The following is a 15,659-nucleotide window of genomic DNA, read 5'->3' on the forward strand; positions in this document are numbered from 1 at the left end:
GTCTGATAACTGGAAAATGATAACTTGTCCACAAAGCAAAATAAGCTTGTTGATCGGTCACAAAAATAAAAAAAGATCCTAAATATTGCCAAACAAAAATAAAATGCAAATCCTACCTCTCAGTTCTTTCAAACAGCTGATAAAAGCTCTTTCATGATAAGTAGACACTGAGACAGACACATTCTTTTACTGATGTAGTTGACATGACGTCAGTAAAAATCTACTGTATTTACTGCATCAAACCAAGACTAAGGTGAAGCTCTAGAAAGTAAATGTAAAAATGAAAAATGTGGGGGGGAAATACGATGAGGTCAACAGTCATTCAGCAGTAGGCATGCTTAGTCTATAAATTAGGCCATAAACCGGACCCTATTTACGGCATGTTGGATTTTTAAGCCACAGTGAGGACCATTCTCTTGCAAGTAACCAAACACATGGTGACCATTTATTTATATCTGGCAACTCTTCAGAACAAAAAGTCATGTAATCAGTTTGCCATCATTTGGAAATATTTATCCAGATAACAGCTGGGCAGTAAATATGACCTTTTTCCTATAAATACCTAATCAATAAAGCATAATATAAGACACATGAAAACAAAACTCGAAAGTTTTATCCCCAAAATACATACAAACTAAAACCGCAAGGAAATGCTTATAAATTTTGGACATATATCTACATTTAGTAAAACCAGTAAAGAGAGGAAGGATTTGGTATTAGATGTCCAATAGTGGGGTCCTCCCAGTAGCTGGAAACATCTTTGCAAGAAGACTGTCTGGGACAAACTTATAGATACTGTAGGGCGAATCAGCAGACCAAGTTATTGGTCATAAAACCTAATTGATGCTTACACACTGCAACTTTTGGGACCACTCTCTCTCCGATGTCCACAAAAGCAAAATGTTGTAATCACTGCAACTTTTGTACTTTTTTTTTTTTTGCGATGGGAGAGTGGGTGGGTTCCAGTATAATGACATCACTTTGGGGGAAGTTTACCGACACATGGCTCCCTATGCATCCGCTGTCCGGAATCCAAGATTTTAGTGGCCTGTGATGTCCAAAAGGTTGGCGACCACTGCTCTAAATAATGCTGACGATCAATAAGTCCTGATCAGCAACATTGAAACTGTCTACATAGTAAAGATCAAACACTGGTAAACGTTTAACATACGTGAAGGTCTGTACTTTTACACAAAGATTTTTATTTTTCTATTTAGCCGGCATAAGAATGAAGGCTTAGCGGCTAGCACTCTTGCCTTACACTAGGCACTTTGGTTTTCTCCCAGATATATGCAATTTAGGTTAAATGGTTCCCTTTCAAAATTCGCTTCAGATTATGTTGATATATGAAAATTGTAGGGACATTAGATTGTGAGCACCTATAAATAAACTCAGGATTTTCATAATCATCATGTTTTGTGCCCTGTGAGGTGCTAGTGAGAAGTCCCCTGAGCCGGAGCTGTAGAGCAGTGCACTTTACCGTGAACTCCATAAACTGTGCTGCCCAGGAGGAGATCTCATCTGTACGAAGGATATTGTTCCAGAAATGTTGTGCTTTGTACCATGTTGCCATGTTTTGTTTTTTGTTTTAGTCTTTCTTCTGCCAACCATTCCAAACAAACCCTACTTGACCAGTATTGACTTTCTAATTGTAATGACATGAACTTAAACATTTACCATGATAATTGAGACCTGTAGAGTAAGATGTAGTCCTGTATTCCTATTTATTTTTTTTGAAAATTAAGTGGTCTGACCCGGGGGGGGGGGGGGGGGGGTGGATATTAATGGATGTTAACTTCAGAGAACATTGGCAACGGTCCTAAATGTATTTCACTAATGAATAATCTTTCTATATGAAGAATGGTGGATTTTGGATTGTTTGGAAATGGCCTTATAACCCTTCTTGGACTCGGCAGCAACAATTGGTATATTGTTAGTATTGCTATACTAACTAACTAACGTTTTTTTAATTAGAATTGTGTTAACACATGTCTTAATGTTCCAGATCAGAAAACTGTAACAATTTTAGGAATGGGCCAAAATTACACTTAGGCAAAGCATGGGATTGGCTTCTTCATACAGGAGGCAACTTGAAGCTGTCATTATCAATGAAGGCTTTCTTACTATAGAAGCATTAGATATATTTCAGTAAGCATGTTCAATATTTATCCCTGATACTATTCTACTTTATTACATATACATTCATTTGTGGACATATTTGTTTTGATTTCTTTTTATGTGTGGATTACTTGGGTTCTTACTGTCATCTGGCGTATTTCGTGTCAAAATATCCCATTGAAAATATATCTACTGGGAAAAACACTGATGTAGTCAATACTTATTTACCCCACTGTGGATACTAGCAGGTTCTGATACACAAAAGCTTACAACTACAAGGGGTCCTTCTTGACATTTGTATATGTCAGTCATAATCACATATATTAGGTGGTAATATATTATAAAAAAATATTTTTTTAAGTACTTGACAACTGTAAAGCCAGTCTTTAAACATCTCTGGATTCAAAAATTACACTTCAAAGCAAGGATGTGGTAAACTTTTTTCCTACCCAACAACTCCATCTGCTCTAGTAGTATGTGTGAGGATGACTAAAATGGTGTTTGCTGCTGGCAAAAGCATGCATTTGCTACCATCTGTCTAGCTGATACTGTTCATTTCCAACGTGTTAATGCTTTCTCCTTTGAGAATCCAGCAGGCTGACTGAACACCAAATTAACTCTTTAGCAATCACATTTCTAATAAAAGGTATTTCAGGCTATGTATACGCATTTGTGATTTAAAGCAATTGGAGTTAGTATTAGCAATTGTTAACGAATGCTACAAATGTAGGTCCTAAATCACCAAGAGTAGCTTATGTTACATTACTTCAGCATGTAAATTGTAGGTGGTTGTACACCAATGCTTCCAGTGAGCCCAGAGTGTTATGGACACAATCCTTGGAGGAAAATCTCTAGCCTGGGTTCACAATACTGCTTTACAGAACAGTGTTCATTTATCCCTATGTTTCCACCATTCTGTACAGGAGTGAGAACCACCCACAGCTGCCACAGAAGACCTCCCAGGATAGTTGGATTAAAGGCATTGAATATGTTCTTTTATTTCACAAGGAGGGGGGTAGGGGTTGCCTAAAGCTAGAGATGGGCTATAAAATATTTCCAATGGCCAGGTTTGGAAAAAATCCCTAGCTACAGGTGGACCAAATATTTAGAAAAGGACTTTTAGCTGCCTGTAAATGGACACATGCTTTGTGCCTACTCAAAAAAAAATTTTCCTCTCAGTTAAATCATAGGAGGTACGGAGCGTAAACAATCATCCCTGCTCAATCCATGGATGGGCAGCTATTGCTGCAAAAAATCCCTTTTTAAAAGTATCTTCATTGACTACTGTAATTTTTGTTTGGTAATTTAAAAAGCCCAAATGGATTCAAGAAACACACAAGTTCACAAAGCCAAGGCTAAGGCTAAGGCTGTCCTAATGCTAGTTCTTGGATCCTTGCCCTCAAGGATTGATGGTGGACCCAGCATTTAAAGCTAGCTGTATGTTAAATGGCACTTGGAAGATTTGCAGCTATGACTTGGGAAATTTAATGTGCAGCTAAACATTATACACACTAATAAAACCTACCTTACAATTCACAGCTTAAAAGGCAATTAGGACAGCATTACTTAATAAACCATGGCATATGCCCTACTCACTTGTGGAAAAGTACCAAACATCTAAAGCAAAATTGCCCATATTAAGGTAGGCGTTAGCAAAATCTCACGATGGACTCTAAAAATAGGAAAACTGAAATGTCTTTGCTGTAAAATCACTATTTACCATTAGGAAATGCTGTGTCCCTCAATCATGAGCCATGAGAAAACCCTAACAGTTTAAAACCAAAACTAGCATCTGCCAATGGCAACCTTTTCACTTTGTATAATATGGTGAAAATGTGGGCGAAAGCCTTATAAACCTGAGGCACAGACGCCTGTAAGGTAAGAGTTTAGCAGAACATAGGGAATGTTATCTTCTAAGTCATATATCTGCAAAACAGGTGAGGGCAGAACTTCATGCCGATTAGGATTTGTCAGTAGGACTGGTATTTTTGGCCTGTTAAGGTCTCTAGGATTCTGCAGAGGAAGCAGTCTCACATACCTAAGATACCATGGCACTCACAATAGGATCGCTTGGCAAGAAAGCAAGTAGTTTTTACCCTGCAGAGTCTGGCTTTTCTGGAGCTTTTCTGGAGTACCCCAGCCGTTATAATTTTGTTTATTTCATCTAGTGAGACTTTAAAGAGTTGGTCACTTATAAAGAGCATTTTGAATAATTTAGTTTTAACACCCTGGCACACACTCTTCATTGTCCAGGGCATCCCAGCACAAGAAAAAAAAACATCTGAAAAACATGGAGGGGCTGGGGTTTAGGTATTTAGGGAGTAGAAATGGAAGGGGGATATCGCCACCATTTGTCTGAAATCGTCAGCTGGGGATATTAAACACCGACTATATCCCAGAGGTAAGTTTGTGTTACATATATTTATGTACATTTAAATTATACATGTAAACACAAGCATGATACATAGTTTAACAAGGGATAGGAAACACTAAAATTCATGGTTTTGAATAGTTAGTTGTGACAATTTTTGGCAATGTGACCCTGCGTGACCTTAAAATTCCAATACATACATGCCCTTAGGAGAAATACTTTGGAAAACTGTTTTCCCATTAGAGTGCCCTGACTTAAAATTAAAAGGAAAAAACATGGATAACCTGTTAGGACTTTTTGATTTCCCTTCCATTATTTGAGATGTCCCCCCCCCCCTATTTAGCCAGTGTGGATGTTTATTAAATACACTGATTTTAGTACGTTTAATCCATGAGCTGATACCGCCTTATTTACAGATCGACAAATTGAAGAACCTGATAAAGTATTTATAAACAAAAATGTCCCACTAAAGGACTAACTGACACAAAACAAAAACCTCAAATATACAAGGTTCTTTAACTGTAAAAAACCACTCCAAAATTGGGTAGAATTTTTTTAAAGTACATTAAAACATTATATTAAAGTAGGCAGATCCTGGGACCTTTCTGTAAGTAACCATTGACACTTGATATTTTTTGCTGTCCATAAATTGTACATTCTGCCAGCACTAACCTTTAAGGTTAAAGTCTACCACTATCTTATAAATAGAACCTTATTCCAATGATTCTTAGAGAGGACATTTCCTTATATACTACCAATGTTCACTATAATTTTAGTTTGTTTGCTAAATAGGTTTTCTATTTTTATTAATAAAAAAACATTTTCTTATACACTGCCTGGGGAAAGTTAAAAATGTATTTATTGTGTTGTCAGGTAAGCAGTTCAAGGGTGTGTGACCTGCTTGATGTTGCATTTCTTTGGGTGCAGAATGTCATAATGACATGGATTTGAAAAACAGACAAAGCAGGTCAAATGAAGCTTGTTCTTGTTAAATGCATGCATTTGAGTATGGATAGCTTTTCATACACAAATATGCACTTCAAATGCAAACAGTTTTCTGTAAACACACAGAATTTTAAAAACGCTGTAGACACTCAACTGAAAGCCGTTTTCATCACAAGTTAGTGCTTTGCAGTTTTGTTATACAAGTATTTTTTAGTTAATCAGATTAGGAATATCATGTTCTAAATTCTATAAATCCTTTTGCTTTCAGAATATTAAGCCTTTACAGTTTTCAGTGAGCTTCCAATCTGTAATACAGAGGTCAGCAGTGCAAAATACTTCAAACTACAACCTGCTAAAACAGCCCCATGCATGTAAGACTTTCTAATTGCATGTCAGCAGAAACAACTAAATACAGTGGTAGCAGGTGAAACACTGAGCATCCAGTGACATGCTGCTATCAGACAAGGTGAACTCCTGTGCGATGATCACCATTATACCATCATGTGCCACATCATGTCACCTGGGCAGAAGAGGTGCAGCATAAAACGTGGCGCAAATATAAAGATAAACTCCTTTGAATGCCAATGCAACGTAGGCTTTCCTCCTACAACGGACACCAACAATAAGGGAGCATTCCTCCTACCACGGATACAAAATAATATCTAAAAGGACATCCGTGCCATTCTCTATAAAGGGTGGCAGTACTATATAACCCAGCCAAGCACATGCGCTCAGAGTGGTATACAAAGTGGAATACAAACTCGTTGGTACTAAAACTCTTAGTTTTGCACTTAAATACTGCAAAACAGTAAGGGGGATGCTTCCCCTTTGCCCAGTCTGAGCTCCAATATACAGAAAGTTGCATGAGTTACTTTTCAATAAAATACTTTTTTCCATTTTATAAAAATAAGATCGCTGCAATAATTGGTGTTTTTTCTGTTTGAATTTCAGCTTTAAACAGTTCATCAACAGAGTGTGGGTGGCAGGCATCCTTTGGCTTTCAAATAAAGTAAAGCCATCTGGACATTGGAAATGGACCAAGAGAGAACATCTTACTATAACAATTCTAATAACTGCTTATCAGGGCTGGGTTTTGCACCATTCACACCAAGTGAGATCTTTGTTCAATGGATTGAAGAAATAGGTTCTGCCAAGGATTCCCACTTTGCACAGCTCAACATAAATTATAATCGATTAGCTGACAAAAGTACAGATTCAACTGAGGATATACTTTTTGGTACTTGTGAAGCATAAAAAAAAAGCTTAAAAACAAAAATAAAACACATATACACATATATTTCAATAATGGTTCACACCAAGAAAAAAAAAAAAAAACAGGAAAAATAGCATAAATAAAAGGAGACCTTTATATATCTCTAATATTATTGCTCCTAAATAAAAAGATAGTAAAAAAAAACATTTAACATTTTTTCAGTATTCTGACCAGATATTTGAAAAACTAGAAGAACTCCAGGACATAAAGATCAACTGTCTTGTTAACTTTAGGAAAACCTGTAACTTAGATTAAAACGTAAATTTACCACTAATTAAAAAAAAAAAAAAGTTTAACTCCCCCCCCCAAAAAAAAAGGATTGTCTATCCTTTTATGTAAATTAAAAATGTTGGTGATGGATCTACTTTAAAAAGCCATCTTTTCAAGTAATGCTTTCTGTCAATCATGGCAGCATGTCCACCCCAAAGTAGGGCTCCTGGCTGCAGCTCACTTCTTTTAGCTTTCACGAAAACTGTGAATGGAGATTGCGAAGGCAAGCAATTGACACTGAAAAGAATCACTTCTTGCTTAATAGATTTAACCATGAATCAATATAGCGGAAGGGACATGCAAAGTCTCTTCTGCAATAAAACTTGCATCCCTGCTCGCAATCTTCTGAGCTCCACAAGCTCAGTGCATAATCCCAGCACAATTGGCTGTCAGGAATGAATGTCATTCCAGTATGGCCACAAAAACAAAACTCTAAAGATCACCCAAGCAAAGGTACAAGGAGAGGCAAATTAAGCTTAATTGCAAAGGTAGCTAAAATTATGTTATTGCAGAAGAGACACGGCTGTAATAAAGAACCCCTGCTTTTTTTTGCTTTAATTCTAATTTAAGGGTCACATCTCAATCAACTTTTTTTATTAATTTAAAATAAAATAAATATTTATTTCCATCAGGCAAAAGCCACCCCCATGATTGAATAGAACAGGACTGACCATGGAAGCCCAACCCTTGTTGCAGGTAATCTGTTCCTTCACAAAAGCCACAAAGTTGGTATTTTTCCTGTGGCCTAAAGTGGATCTTGATAAAAAGTGGATCTTGATAAAAATGTTTTATAAACCTAAAAATAATGGACATGGCTTTAAATTACCACTCTCCAAGTTTCCATTGGGAAGATTCGCTCCATTTGCACTGGAGACTGTTTTGGTGGCACTGTTGATAAGTGTCTAAGTAGGTGAATTCTTCTCATTTTCAGGAGATGTAAATTGCTTCCTATTGAATCTCTGGGACAGGAAGTAAGATGATTGCCCAATGAGAGAGTTGTAGTTATGCATACATTAAAATGTTAACTCAAAACAACAAATACCAAAAATGGAGAATAAATGGGCATAATTTATAGTCAACAAAGTTACACCTTTTTATTTACAAAACTGTTGCTATGTAAATATGAACCATGTTTTGTAACAAAAATAAAATGCATCAGTCAACTTAAAACTGTAACATTTTTCCCTGATGAATAATCTTGTTGAAAGGGCAAGGCAGAAAAGCATGGGTTGCTCTAGTGGAAACCCTTCAATGACAGATGTTTGTGGGTTCTATAGATGGAAAACCTCAGTTCTATTCCAGTCACATGCAATGTGGTGTCACAGACTGCTTTTAAGAAACTTGATACAAACCAACTAAAATGTTCTGTAACAAAGGATCCTCTAACAAAAGTGACAAATAAGGGATTAGTAGGAAATGAGGTCAGGAACAAACTGCTTTTAATGTGCACATCAAGGCTTGTAACTGCCTGATGCACTGATTTTAAAAATATTTATACTTCAGAATGGTAAAACATAGCACACACATAAAAAAAGTATGTTTAATTTACAAATCTTATAAAGAAAGAAGTTTCTATGGCAGACTTCAGAAGCAACCTGAAGTTAGGCAAAAACTAGTATGTGATGAGCTCTAATGCTACCCTAAATAAGTCCTGCAGCTGGCAAATGCAAAACCCCAATTTAGTTTTTGTATATTAGGAAGAAAAAAAAAGTTACCTCCTCTTCAGCTAAGGCTTAATTTCCACCATGCTCAGTGTAATGTGGTTCATTGCGCTTCGCACAGGGTGTAAAATACAAGGACGTCAGAAAAAGCATGCAGAGCAATGTCTAATGGTGTCACATTCATGTTGATCTGTAGATCACTTTTCTTAGTGGTAATGAGGTCAACAACAAACAAAATGCACTGCCATGCATAAATATTGCCAAAAACAAAAGCATGCAGCATTTATAACACACTGCAGAATAACACATATATGGGAAACTTAGACAGACATTAGAGCTATCACTTTCATTGTTAGGATGCCAGAAGTACTGTGCATCAGCATCAAGATGGGGGTGTTACAACATATGCACATGAATATTATGGGGACACCATAGGGTTTAACTTTTAATGCCAAGAGTATTTGAAATTATTTTAACTTACTAACCTGTGATGTTCTTTAAAGCAAATTTATACACCAATGCCTACACAAGGAGTGTAAGTAAAGGTACCCTGATGTACCTTCTCATACTAATCATTGCTATTTACAAAATCCCAGATGTTCCATTAAACCACCAAGAAGCAACAAGAACATCAGGGCCACCCATCCTGCCTATTACTGCTTAGCACAGTAGTTAGCCTATGTATTATTTTAATTTAGTTTTAGTTCCAAAACACAGGCTGGCCATATGGGAACAGCTATCAGCATTTTAAGTCGGTATTTGCATATGTACCTTTATGTGGTTTCAGGACCCAAGATGCAAGACAATATTTGGCAGTATGTGCTTGCAACGAATAGTGCTTGCTTTACATTCCTGCTGCAGGGTCCACTTTTTTTTTTTTTTTTACATTACAACTGATGATCTGTTACACAGAGACTGTGTTGCTTTGTTACCAACCTATTCATTTAAGCATATCTTTTTATAACTGTACTCTGCAGTGGCTACAGCAACTACAATGAAGAGCTTTTAGCTCTCTTTTTACTTTAAGGGAGGGAAAAAAAATCCTAAGAGTTTTCACCTATTATGGGAAGGGTTTCATCTTGGTGATCATCAGTTGTCAATCACAAAAACTGCATCACATATACACACACAGAAACTAGTACATTCTCTAGAAATGACAAGTGCTAAATAATGGATATGTTAACATTAAAAATATAAATAAAAGCTTAAATTGTGGATTCTGGTGCCCCTCCCCCATCACCCCTAACAAGCGACACATTTGCCTGTCCGCACTCGGCCAAGACCTTTGCTGTGTGACTTGCTAAGCATCAGAAAACCCCTTCAGGAACATCTTCCCCAACAGGTCTTGCTTGTCTCATAGTATGTTTGTATTCATTCCTAATTTTATACCCGAGGGGACTGGACCTTCTACTGTATTGACAGAAGATCCCTGAGCACACATGCAGAAGGAACTAGATGTGACAGGAGGAAGCTTCTCTGCAGTGAGCAGTCTGCAGATCTCAGTGGAATGGAAACAGGTGTTATGGGGGAGGATAAAAAAACACTGACTTGGACTTAATACTAGAGACTAACATTTTGCTTTAATTATCCAGTAATGATGTTCAAAAAATGTACCCTAACAAATTGGATACACTATTATTATTACTAGACATTTCTTCATGCTAAGGGAATGCCAGCCCTCCAAGAGCGAATAAAGCTCTGACCACAGTACTGTCACCCCAACATGTATCAGGAACTGAGCAACAGAAGAAATTCAGGTAGTGACCTGCACACAAAGAGGACAAAAAGTGGCTCGGATGATTCACAGACAAGAGATGACCATGAAACTGCAGTTCTACCAGCTGCAAAAAGTGGTATTAACTAACTATATTGTATGGCTGAACACGGGAAGCATTTTTATGTACAAAATCATTGAAGATTTTAAGTAACTTCAATACAACGGGGTCTATTTATAAAGCAGTGAACCTGACATTTACTGAAACATTCCCTGGTGCAGAATCTTCTAGGTCCATGTGTTTCAATGGCAGTAATTGATTCTCCACCAGGGAACGTTTCAGTAAATGTCAAATTCGTGGCTTTATAAATAGAGATGTTATTTTAAAGATTTCTAGATCAATCTGGATACGAATTAGGGAGAAGGTACTAAATGTTTGCGACTATACAGATTTACTGAATAGCCCCATACCATGACAAAAAAAGTTTTGCAAATGTGTGCACCTATTAGGCCATACCAAAAGCTATGCAATTCAAAAATCAGACTCTTCGTATTAGCAGATAGGTAATAATGCTTTGTCACCCAAAAAGATTGCAGTAAACCTCTTCAGGATTGTAGATTTAAAAGGTAGCTCTTCTTGAGATTCAAGCCTTACACATGCCACAGCAATTAGAAAGAGGTTATTGCTCTATCAGGGTACATTTATTGCATTCATATTCTGAACAATGCAGCAGAAGGTGAGACAATCTTATCTTTTGGGGGAAGTGATAGACAGAATAATGGCAGGAAAATGTCCATGTTTGAGCTCCCAAGATAAACAAACCGGTAGAAAATAATAAAGTGAACAAAAAAATAAAAATTCTTTGCAATTTTACAAAGAGTAGTAGTTGGAAGTGTACAATTACAAAGAAAACCATACTACAATGCCACGCTCAAACAACTACAAGCATAAACCATTTCATGGGTAAAATATTTAAAGGAAATCCTAACAGAGCATTCAAGGACAACGTCTCATCTTAAGGGTAAGCACGGTCATACAAAAAATACACCAAGAACTAAGGTTAATGGGGTGTTAGGAGGTATTTGGTGGAAGATAAAACAAAATAATACCAATCTCTTTAGCAGAACAATCTCAATGGGCAGCCAGTGTTACAGACAGGCAATATAAAAAAGCAGCACTGACAATTCCTTGAACTAAAATCCCACCATTTTAGCCACCCTACAAGTCAAGGATTGCATGAGCTACAGGATCAAAGGAAAAAGATCAAAGCTCAGCACCAGCGATTACCTGAGGAATTAGTAGCTCTGAAAAGCAAGTGCATATAAGAAATGTATTCCAAATGCATGATGTCGATATTCATTCTAACCGATCAAGTTGTGACACTTGACTCAATGAACACAGCAATTCAATGATGGCAACAGATGTACGGTTCAGTGTCGGGCATCATGCATCTTTAAACAGCGCCCAAGCCCTTATTTATACCAACATCTACATTTTGGGTTGTGCTAACAAACGTTTCCTCCATAAAATTTGCTGCCAGAGACCCCCAATCACTGGAAAATCAGCCCCAGTGGAGCATTCAATCACTCTCTTTTATCATGACAGGACACCTGCAGCTCCTCCGGTGTTGGCCATATTTTTATTCATTTGTTCAGATGAATCTAAAATATACTTGGCAGATTTCTGTTTTGTCTAATATACCTGGCTGATAACATTCTATAGCTAAAAACAGATGGACTCCAAGGACAAGGCAACAAGCACAGTACATTAAAAAAATATTTTTCTTTTCTGGAGACAATACGCCTGTAGAAAACAATACTATCTCGGAATGTATTCATTTAGAGGTTATCCACAATACAATGAGGGCTTAGAATTGGTCATGAAAGTGGAAGCGGTAGCTGCTAGCATGCAGATTATAGCGGTGTCCCTGGCATATAAAGCACAGGGAAGCTCACCATCTGAAATAGTAAGTAGCCAGGAGACTAATCCAGGCTACTTAATCCGAGCAGCACACACAAAAAGGTTGACAAGTAGACTTCATTTAGCAGGGCTGCCTTCCCCATGATCACTGCTATGGATCCCCCTATGAGGAGAACATACAATCAGCACATACAAGGGGATGTGTATGGAAGGCAGAGCTCATCCTACAAATCTGCACTGACCACACACAGCTCCTTGACGATTCCTCTCTATTATCTGACCCTGCTATAGGAAAAGCAAGTGGCTCGGGATATTCCAGCTCCTCCATTGTCCCGGGGGGGGGGGGGTGTATTTTCCAATGACAGGCGATACCATCACATGGGTACAAATCTAAGTCAAGGTCAAAGCAAGCTGTGAATAATGCGGCTCACATCCCCATCAACCGGTCAGCCCCTCCGACCTTCCCAGCTAGCCCCGGGCCAAATGCCCACCGCAATGTCAGGATGCCCGTGCTGCTGCCATAACAACCACTTCCTGATCATTCCACCACAACCATCACAAGCGGCAATGGCACCGGCCTGCTGTGCTGGAGGCATCCGCTCCGTGACAAAGGGGGATCGGTGCCTGGCACTGCAGTACAAAGGGCACAGCCCGCACCTGTCAATGACACGGGCAATATGGCGAGAAGAGAGCCCAGCTCACCGACACGGCCGCCCCTCCATCCCGTGCCTTACCTGTGTGCCGGAGGCGGCAGGTGGAGCCCGTATCCCGGGAGTTGTGGGGGAGAGAGGAGGCGCCTCCTGATCACAGCATGGTGTCCCCCGGCTCCCCCGCCGGCCGCTCTCTCCCTCACACGCAGACTGAAGGCGGCAGAAGCTGGAGAGCGATGGGGGAGGGAGGAGGGGGAGTGGTGAGGACAATATGACTGAACAGGAGGAGGGAGGGGGGGAGGACCGGCGAGCAGCACTAAACCTGACTGAAATGACAAGCACAGAGCCGGCCGGGCACAGCACCTCTCCCGTACACCGCACCTTACGCACCGCACATCCCCGCTGCTGTCACACCGGCACAGGGAACTCCGGGGAAGCAGGACACAGCCTCTATTTTTTTAATTGCACGCTGGGAGGAGCGGGAAGAGAAGCGGCCGTGTGACTCTGAGGAAGCCGCCCCTCCTCACACCCCTCTCACTGCCCTCCCGCCCCGTGCTGCCCGCGGCCGTCACGTGCTCCTCGCTCACCGGGCTGGTGACGTCCGTCCTCAGCGCCTCCGCTCGGACATTGGTCCGCTCCCTGAAGCAGGCACTGCCAGTGGCCGCGCGCACCGCGCTCCCATTGCCTCACTCTGGACACGCCCACCTGAGCCATTCCCGCTACATAATTGGTCTTGACGCACTTCTTTCCATGACGTCTCGCCCTGTGCATTGTGTATGAGTGTGTGTGGGGATGCATATGGCGCGGGCACCAGCCGGAGTACCGAATCAATGGTTGTGACTGGGGTAGGCAGGCCTAGGTCACAGGAGACGAGCTGTCATAGAGCGTGGCGCTGTACATTGACCTGCCCTTATCTACAGCTCTGACACACTGCTCCCTCATTCCTCTTATCTGTGGGGAGCAGCGTGCCGAACAAATTCCTTTGTCAGCTATTCTCACAGCCACTATGACAGGAGGATACTGACATTCACACCAACATTCACTGTGTGCATGCTGGGGAGCAGATAATGCCTGGGCCGTATACAAATAATACTGTGCAGAATCACTGTGCTTGTGTTCATATTGCAGCAACCTAGGCCAGCTGTTCTGTCCTTATAACATGGAGGAATCCCTTTCTTCTGAAACCACTGCTTCCCACCATTCCATATCTCCCCTCCTATTGTGTGTCACTTCCCCCACCTCTTAGATTGTAAGCTCTTCAGGGCAGGGTCCTCTCCTCCCGTGTTGCTGTATCTGTGTCATTTGCAACCCCTATTTATTGAACAGTGCTATATAAATCCTGTATAATAATAATAATAACCTTTAAATAAGGGAACCCTGCTAGAAATACTGTATCCACAGATCATGGTATACTAGGGTGAAGAATGCCTCATTGCTGGCCTTACAGATAGCCAAAAAGATCTATAGTGTCAGCTAAACCCACCTGAGAGCTGCTACTTGCTCAAAGAACCCCAAACTAACTCTTGAGGAACCTCTGGGGGGGGTTTTGAGAAACACTGCTTTATACTAACAATCTCTCATTTTAAATAATCATTTAAAGCCCTCTTGTACAACTACTTTAAACCATTTAAAACAAGGGCATGTGACACCCTCCATCATCAACATACAATGCTGTTTTATCCTTGTAATTTGACCATTCACACCGTCAGCCCAAAAAACACCCTTGTGACTGTAAATGGCGGGGTATGTTTCTAATAACACTGTTTCCCTGAAAATAAGACAGTGTCTTTTTGCTCCAAACAATGCACTAGGGCATATTTTCAGGGGATGTCTTATTTTTTCATGAACAATCGACATTTTTTCATGAACCAAAACAATCAACATTTATTCAAATATAGTCATATTATCATAACTCTCCAAACCCTAAATTCCATCTTGAATTTCTTGTGGCTCCATTACCTTTAGAAACCATTGGCCCCAATTTCACATGTCTAGCAATAGCACTTTCCTTAAATGAGCACCTCTTGTCCATGTATTTATATACATTGTAGCCTATTTTCGGGGTAGGGCTTATATTTTGAGCATCCTCAAAAACACAGAAAAATCATTCTACTTTTAGGGAAACATTAATAATAATACTTCATGATTGTGGGACGTGTGAGAAAACATCTTAAACATTTAATTTCAATGTGACTAACAACTATTAGCAAGCTACTCCTAGGCTGCACGTTTTGTGGAAATCGGTTGAATTATAATAGAACCTTTTAGTTTACATTCATAGGGCAATAAAAGAGGCGCAATCACCTGTTGTGAATAACTGATAATAAGAAATTCTAACATTTTCAAAGAGAGGAAGGTATGATGCATTAGGTGCATAAGCCTAACTCTTTCTAACACTTTTTATGCAGTTACAGTTATAGTATTACTTTTGGAAAAAATGAATTGAAACATACAGTTAGGTCCATAAATATTTGGACAGAGACAATTTCTTTCTAATTTTAGTTCTGTACATTGCCACAAATAATTTTTTAAATGAAACAAGTCAGATGCAGTTGAACTGCAGACTTTCAGCTTTAATTCAGTGGGTTGAACAAAAATGTGAGGAACTACATTTCAGGGGCTCAAAAGTAAGTGGACAATTTCATGGGTTGATGTGGGCAATTCCTTTGTTATGTCATTATCAATTAAGCAGATAAAAGGCCTGGGGTTGATTTGGGGGGGAATGCTTGTATGTGT

The 15,659-nt window shown here is 39.4% G+C and overlaps 1 protein-coding gene across 1 annotated transcript in view; it reads right to left on the reverse strand.

The window, feature by feature from the left end:
- Nucleotides 1–13,266, reverse strand: part of ATP2B1 (ATPase plasma membrane Ca2+ transporting 1) — a gene marked incomplete in the record, with an annotated part of 70,462 nt that extends 57,196 nt beyond the window's left edge. The window contains 1 exon segment of the mRNA XM_072401233.1: nt 13,008–13,266.
- Between the last annotated feature and the right edge of the window lie 2,393 nt (nt 13,267–15,659).

The sequence above is a fragment of the Pyxicephalus adspersus genome, chromosome 2 (assembly GCF_032062135.1).
Source record: "Pyxicephalus adspersus chromosome 2, UCB_Pads_2.0, whole genome shotgun sequence".
Taxonomy (NCBI): domain Eukaryota; kingdom Metazoa; phylum Chordata; class Amphibia; order Anura; family Pyxicephalidae; genus Pyxicephalus; species Pyxicephalus adspersus.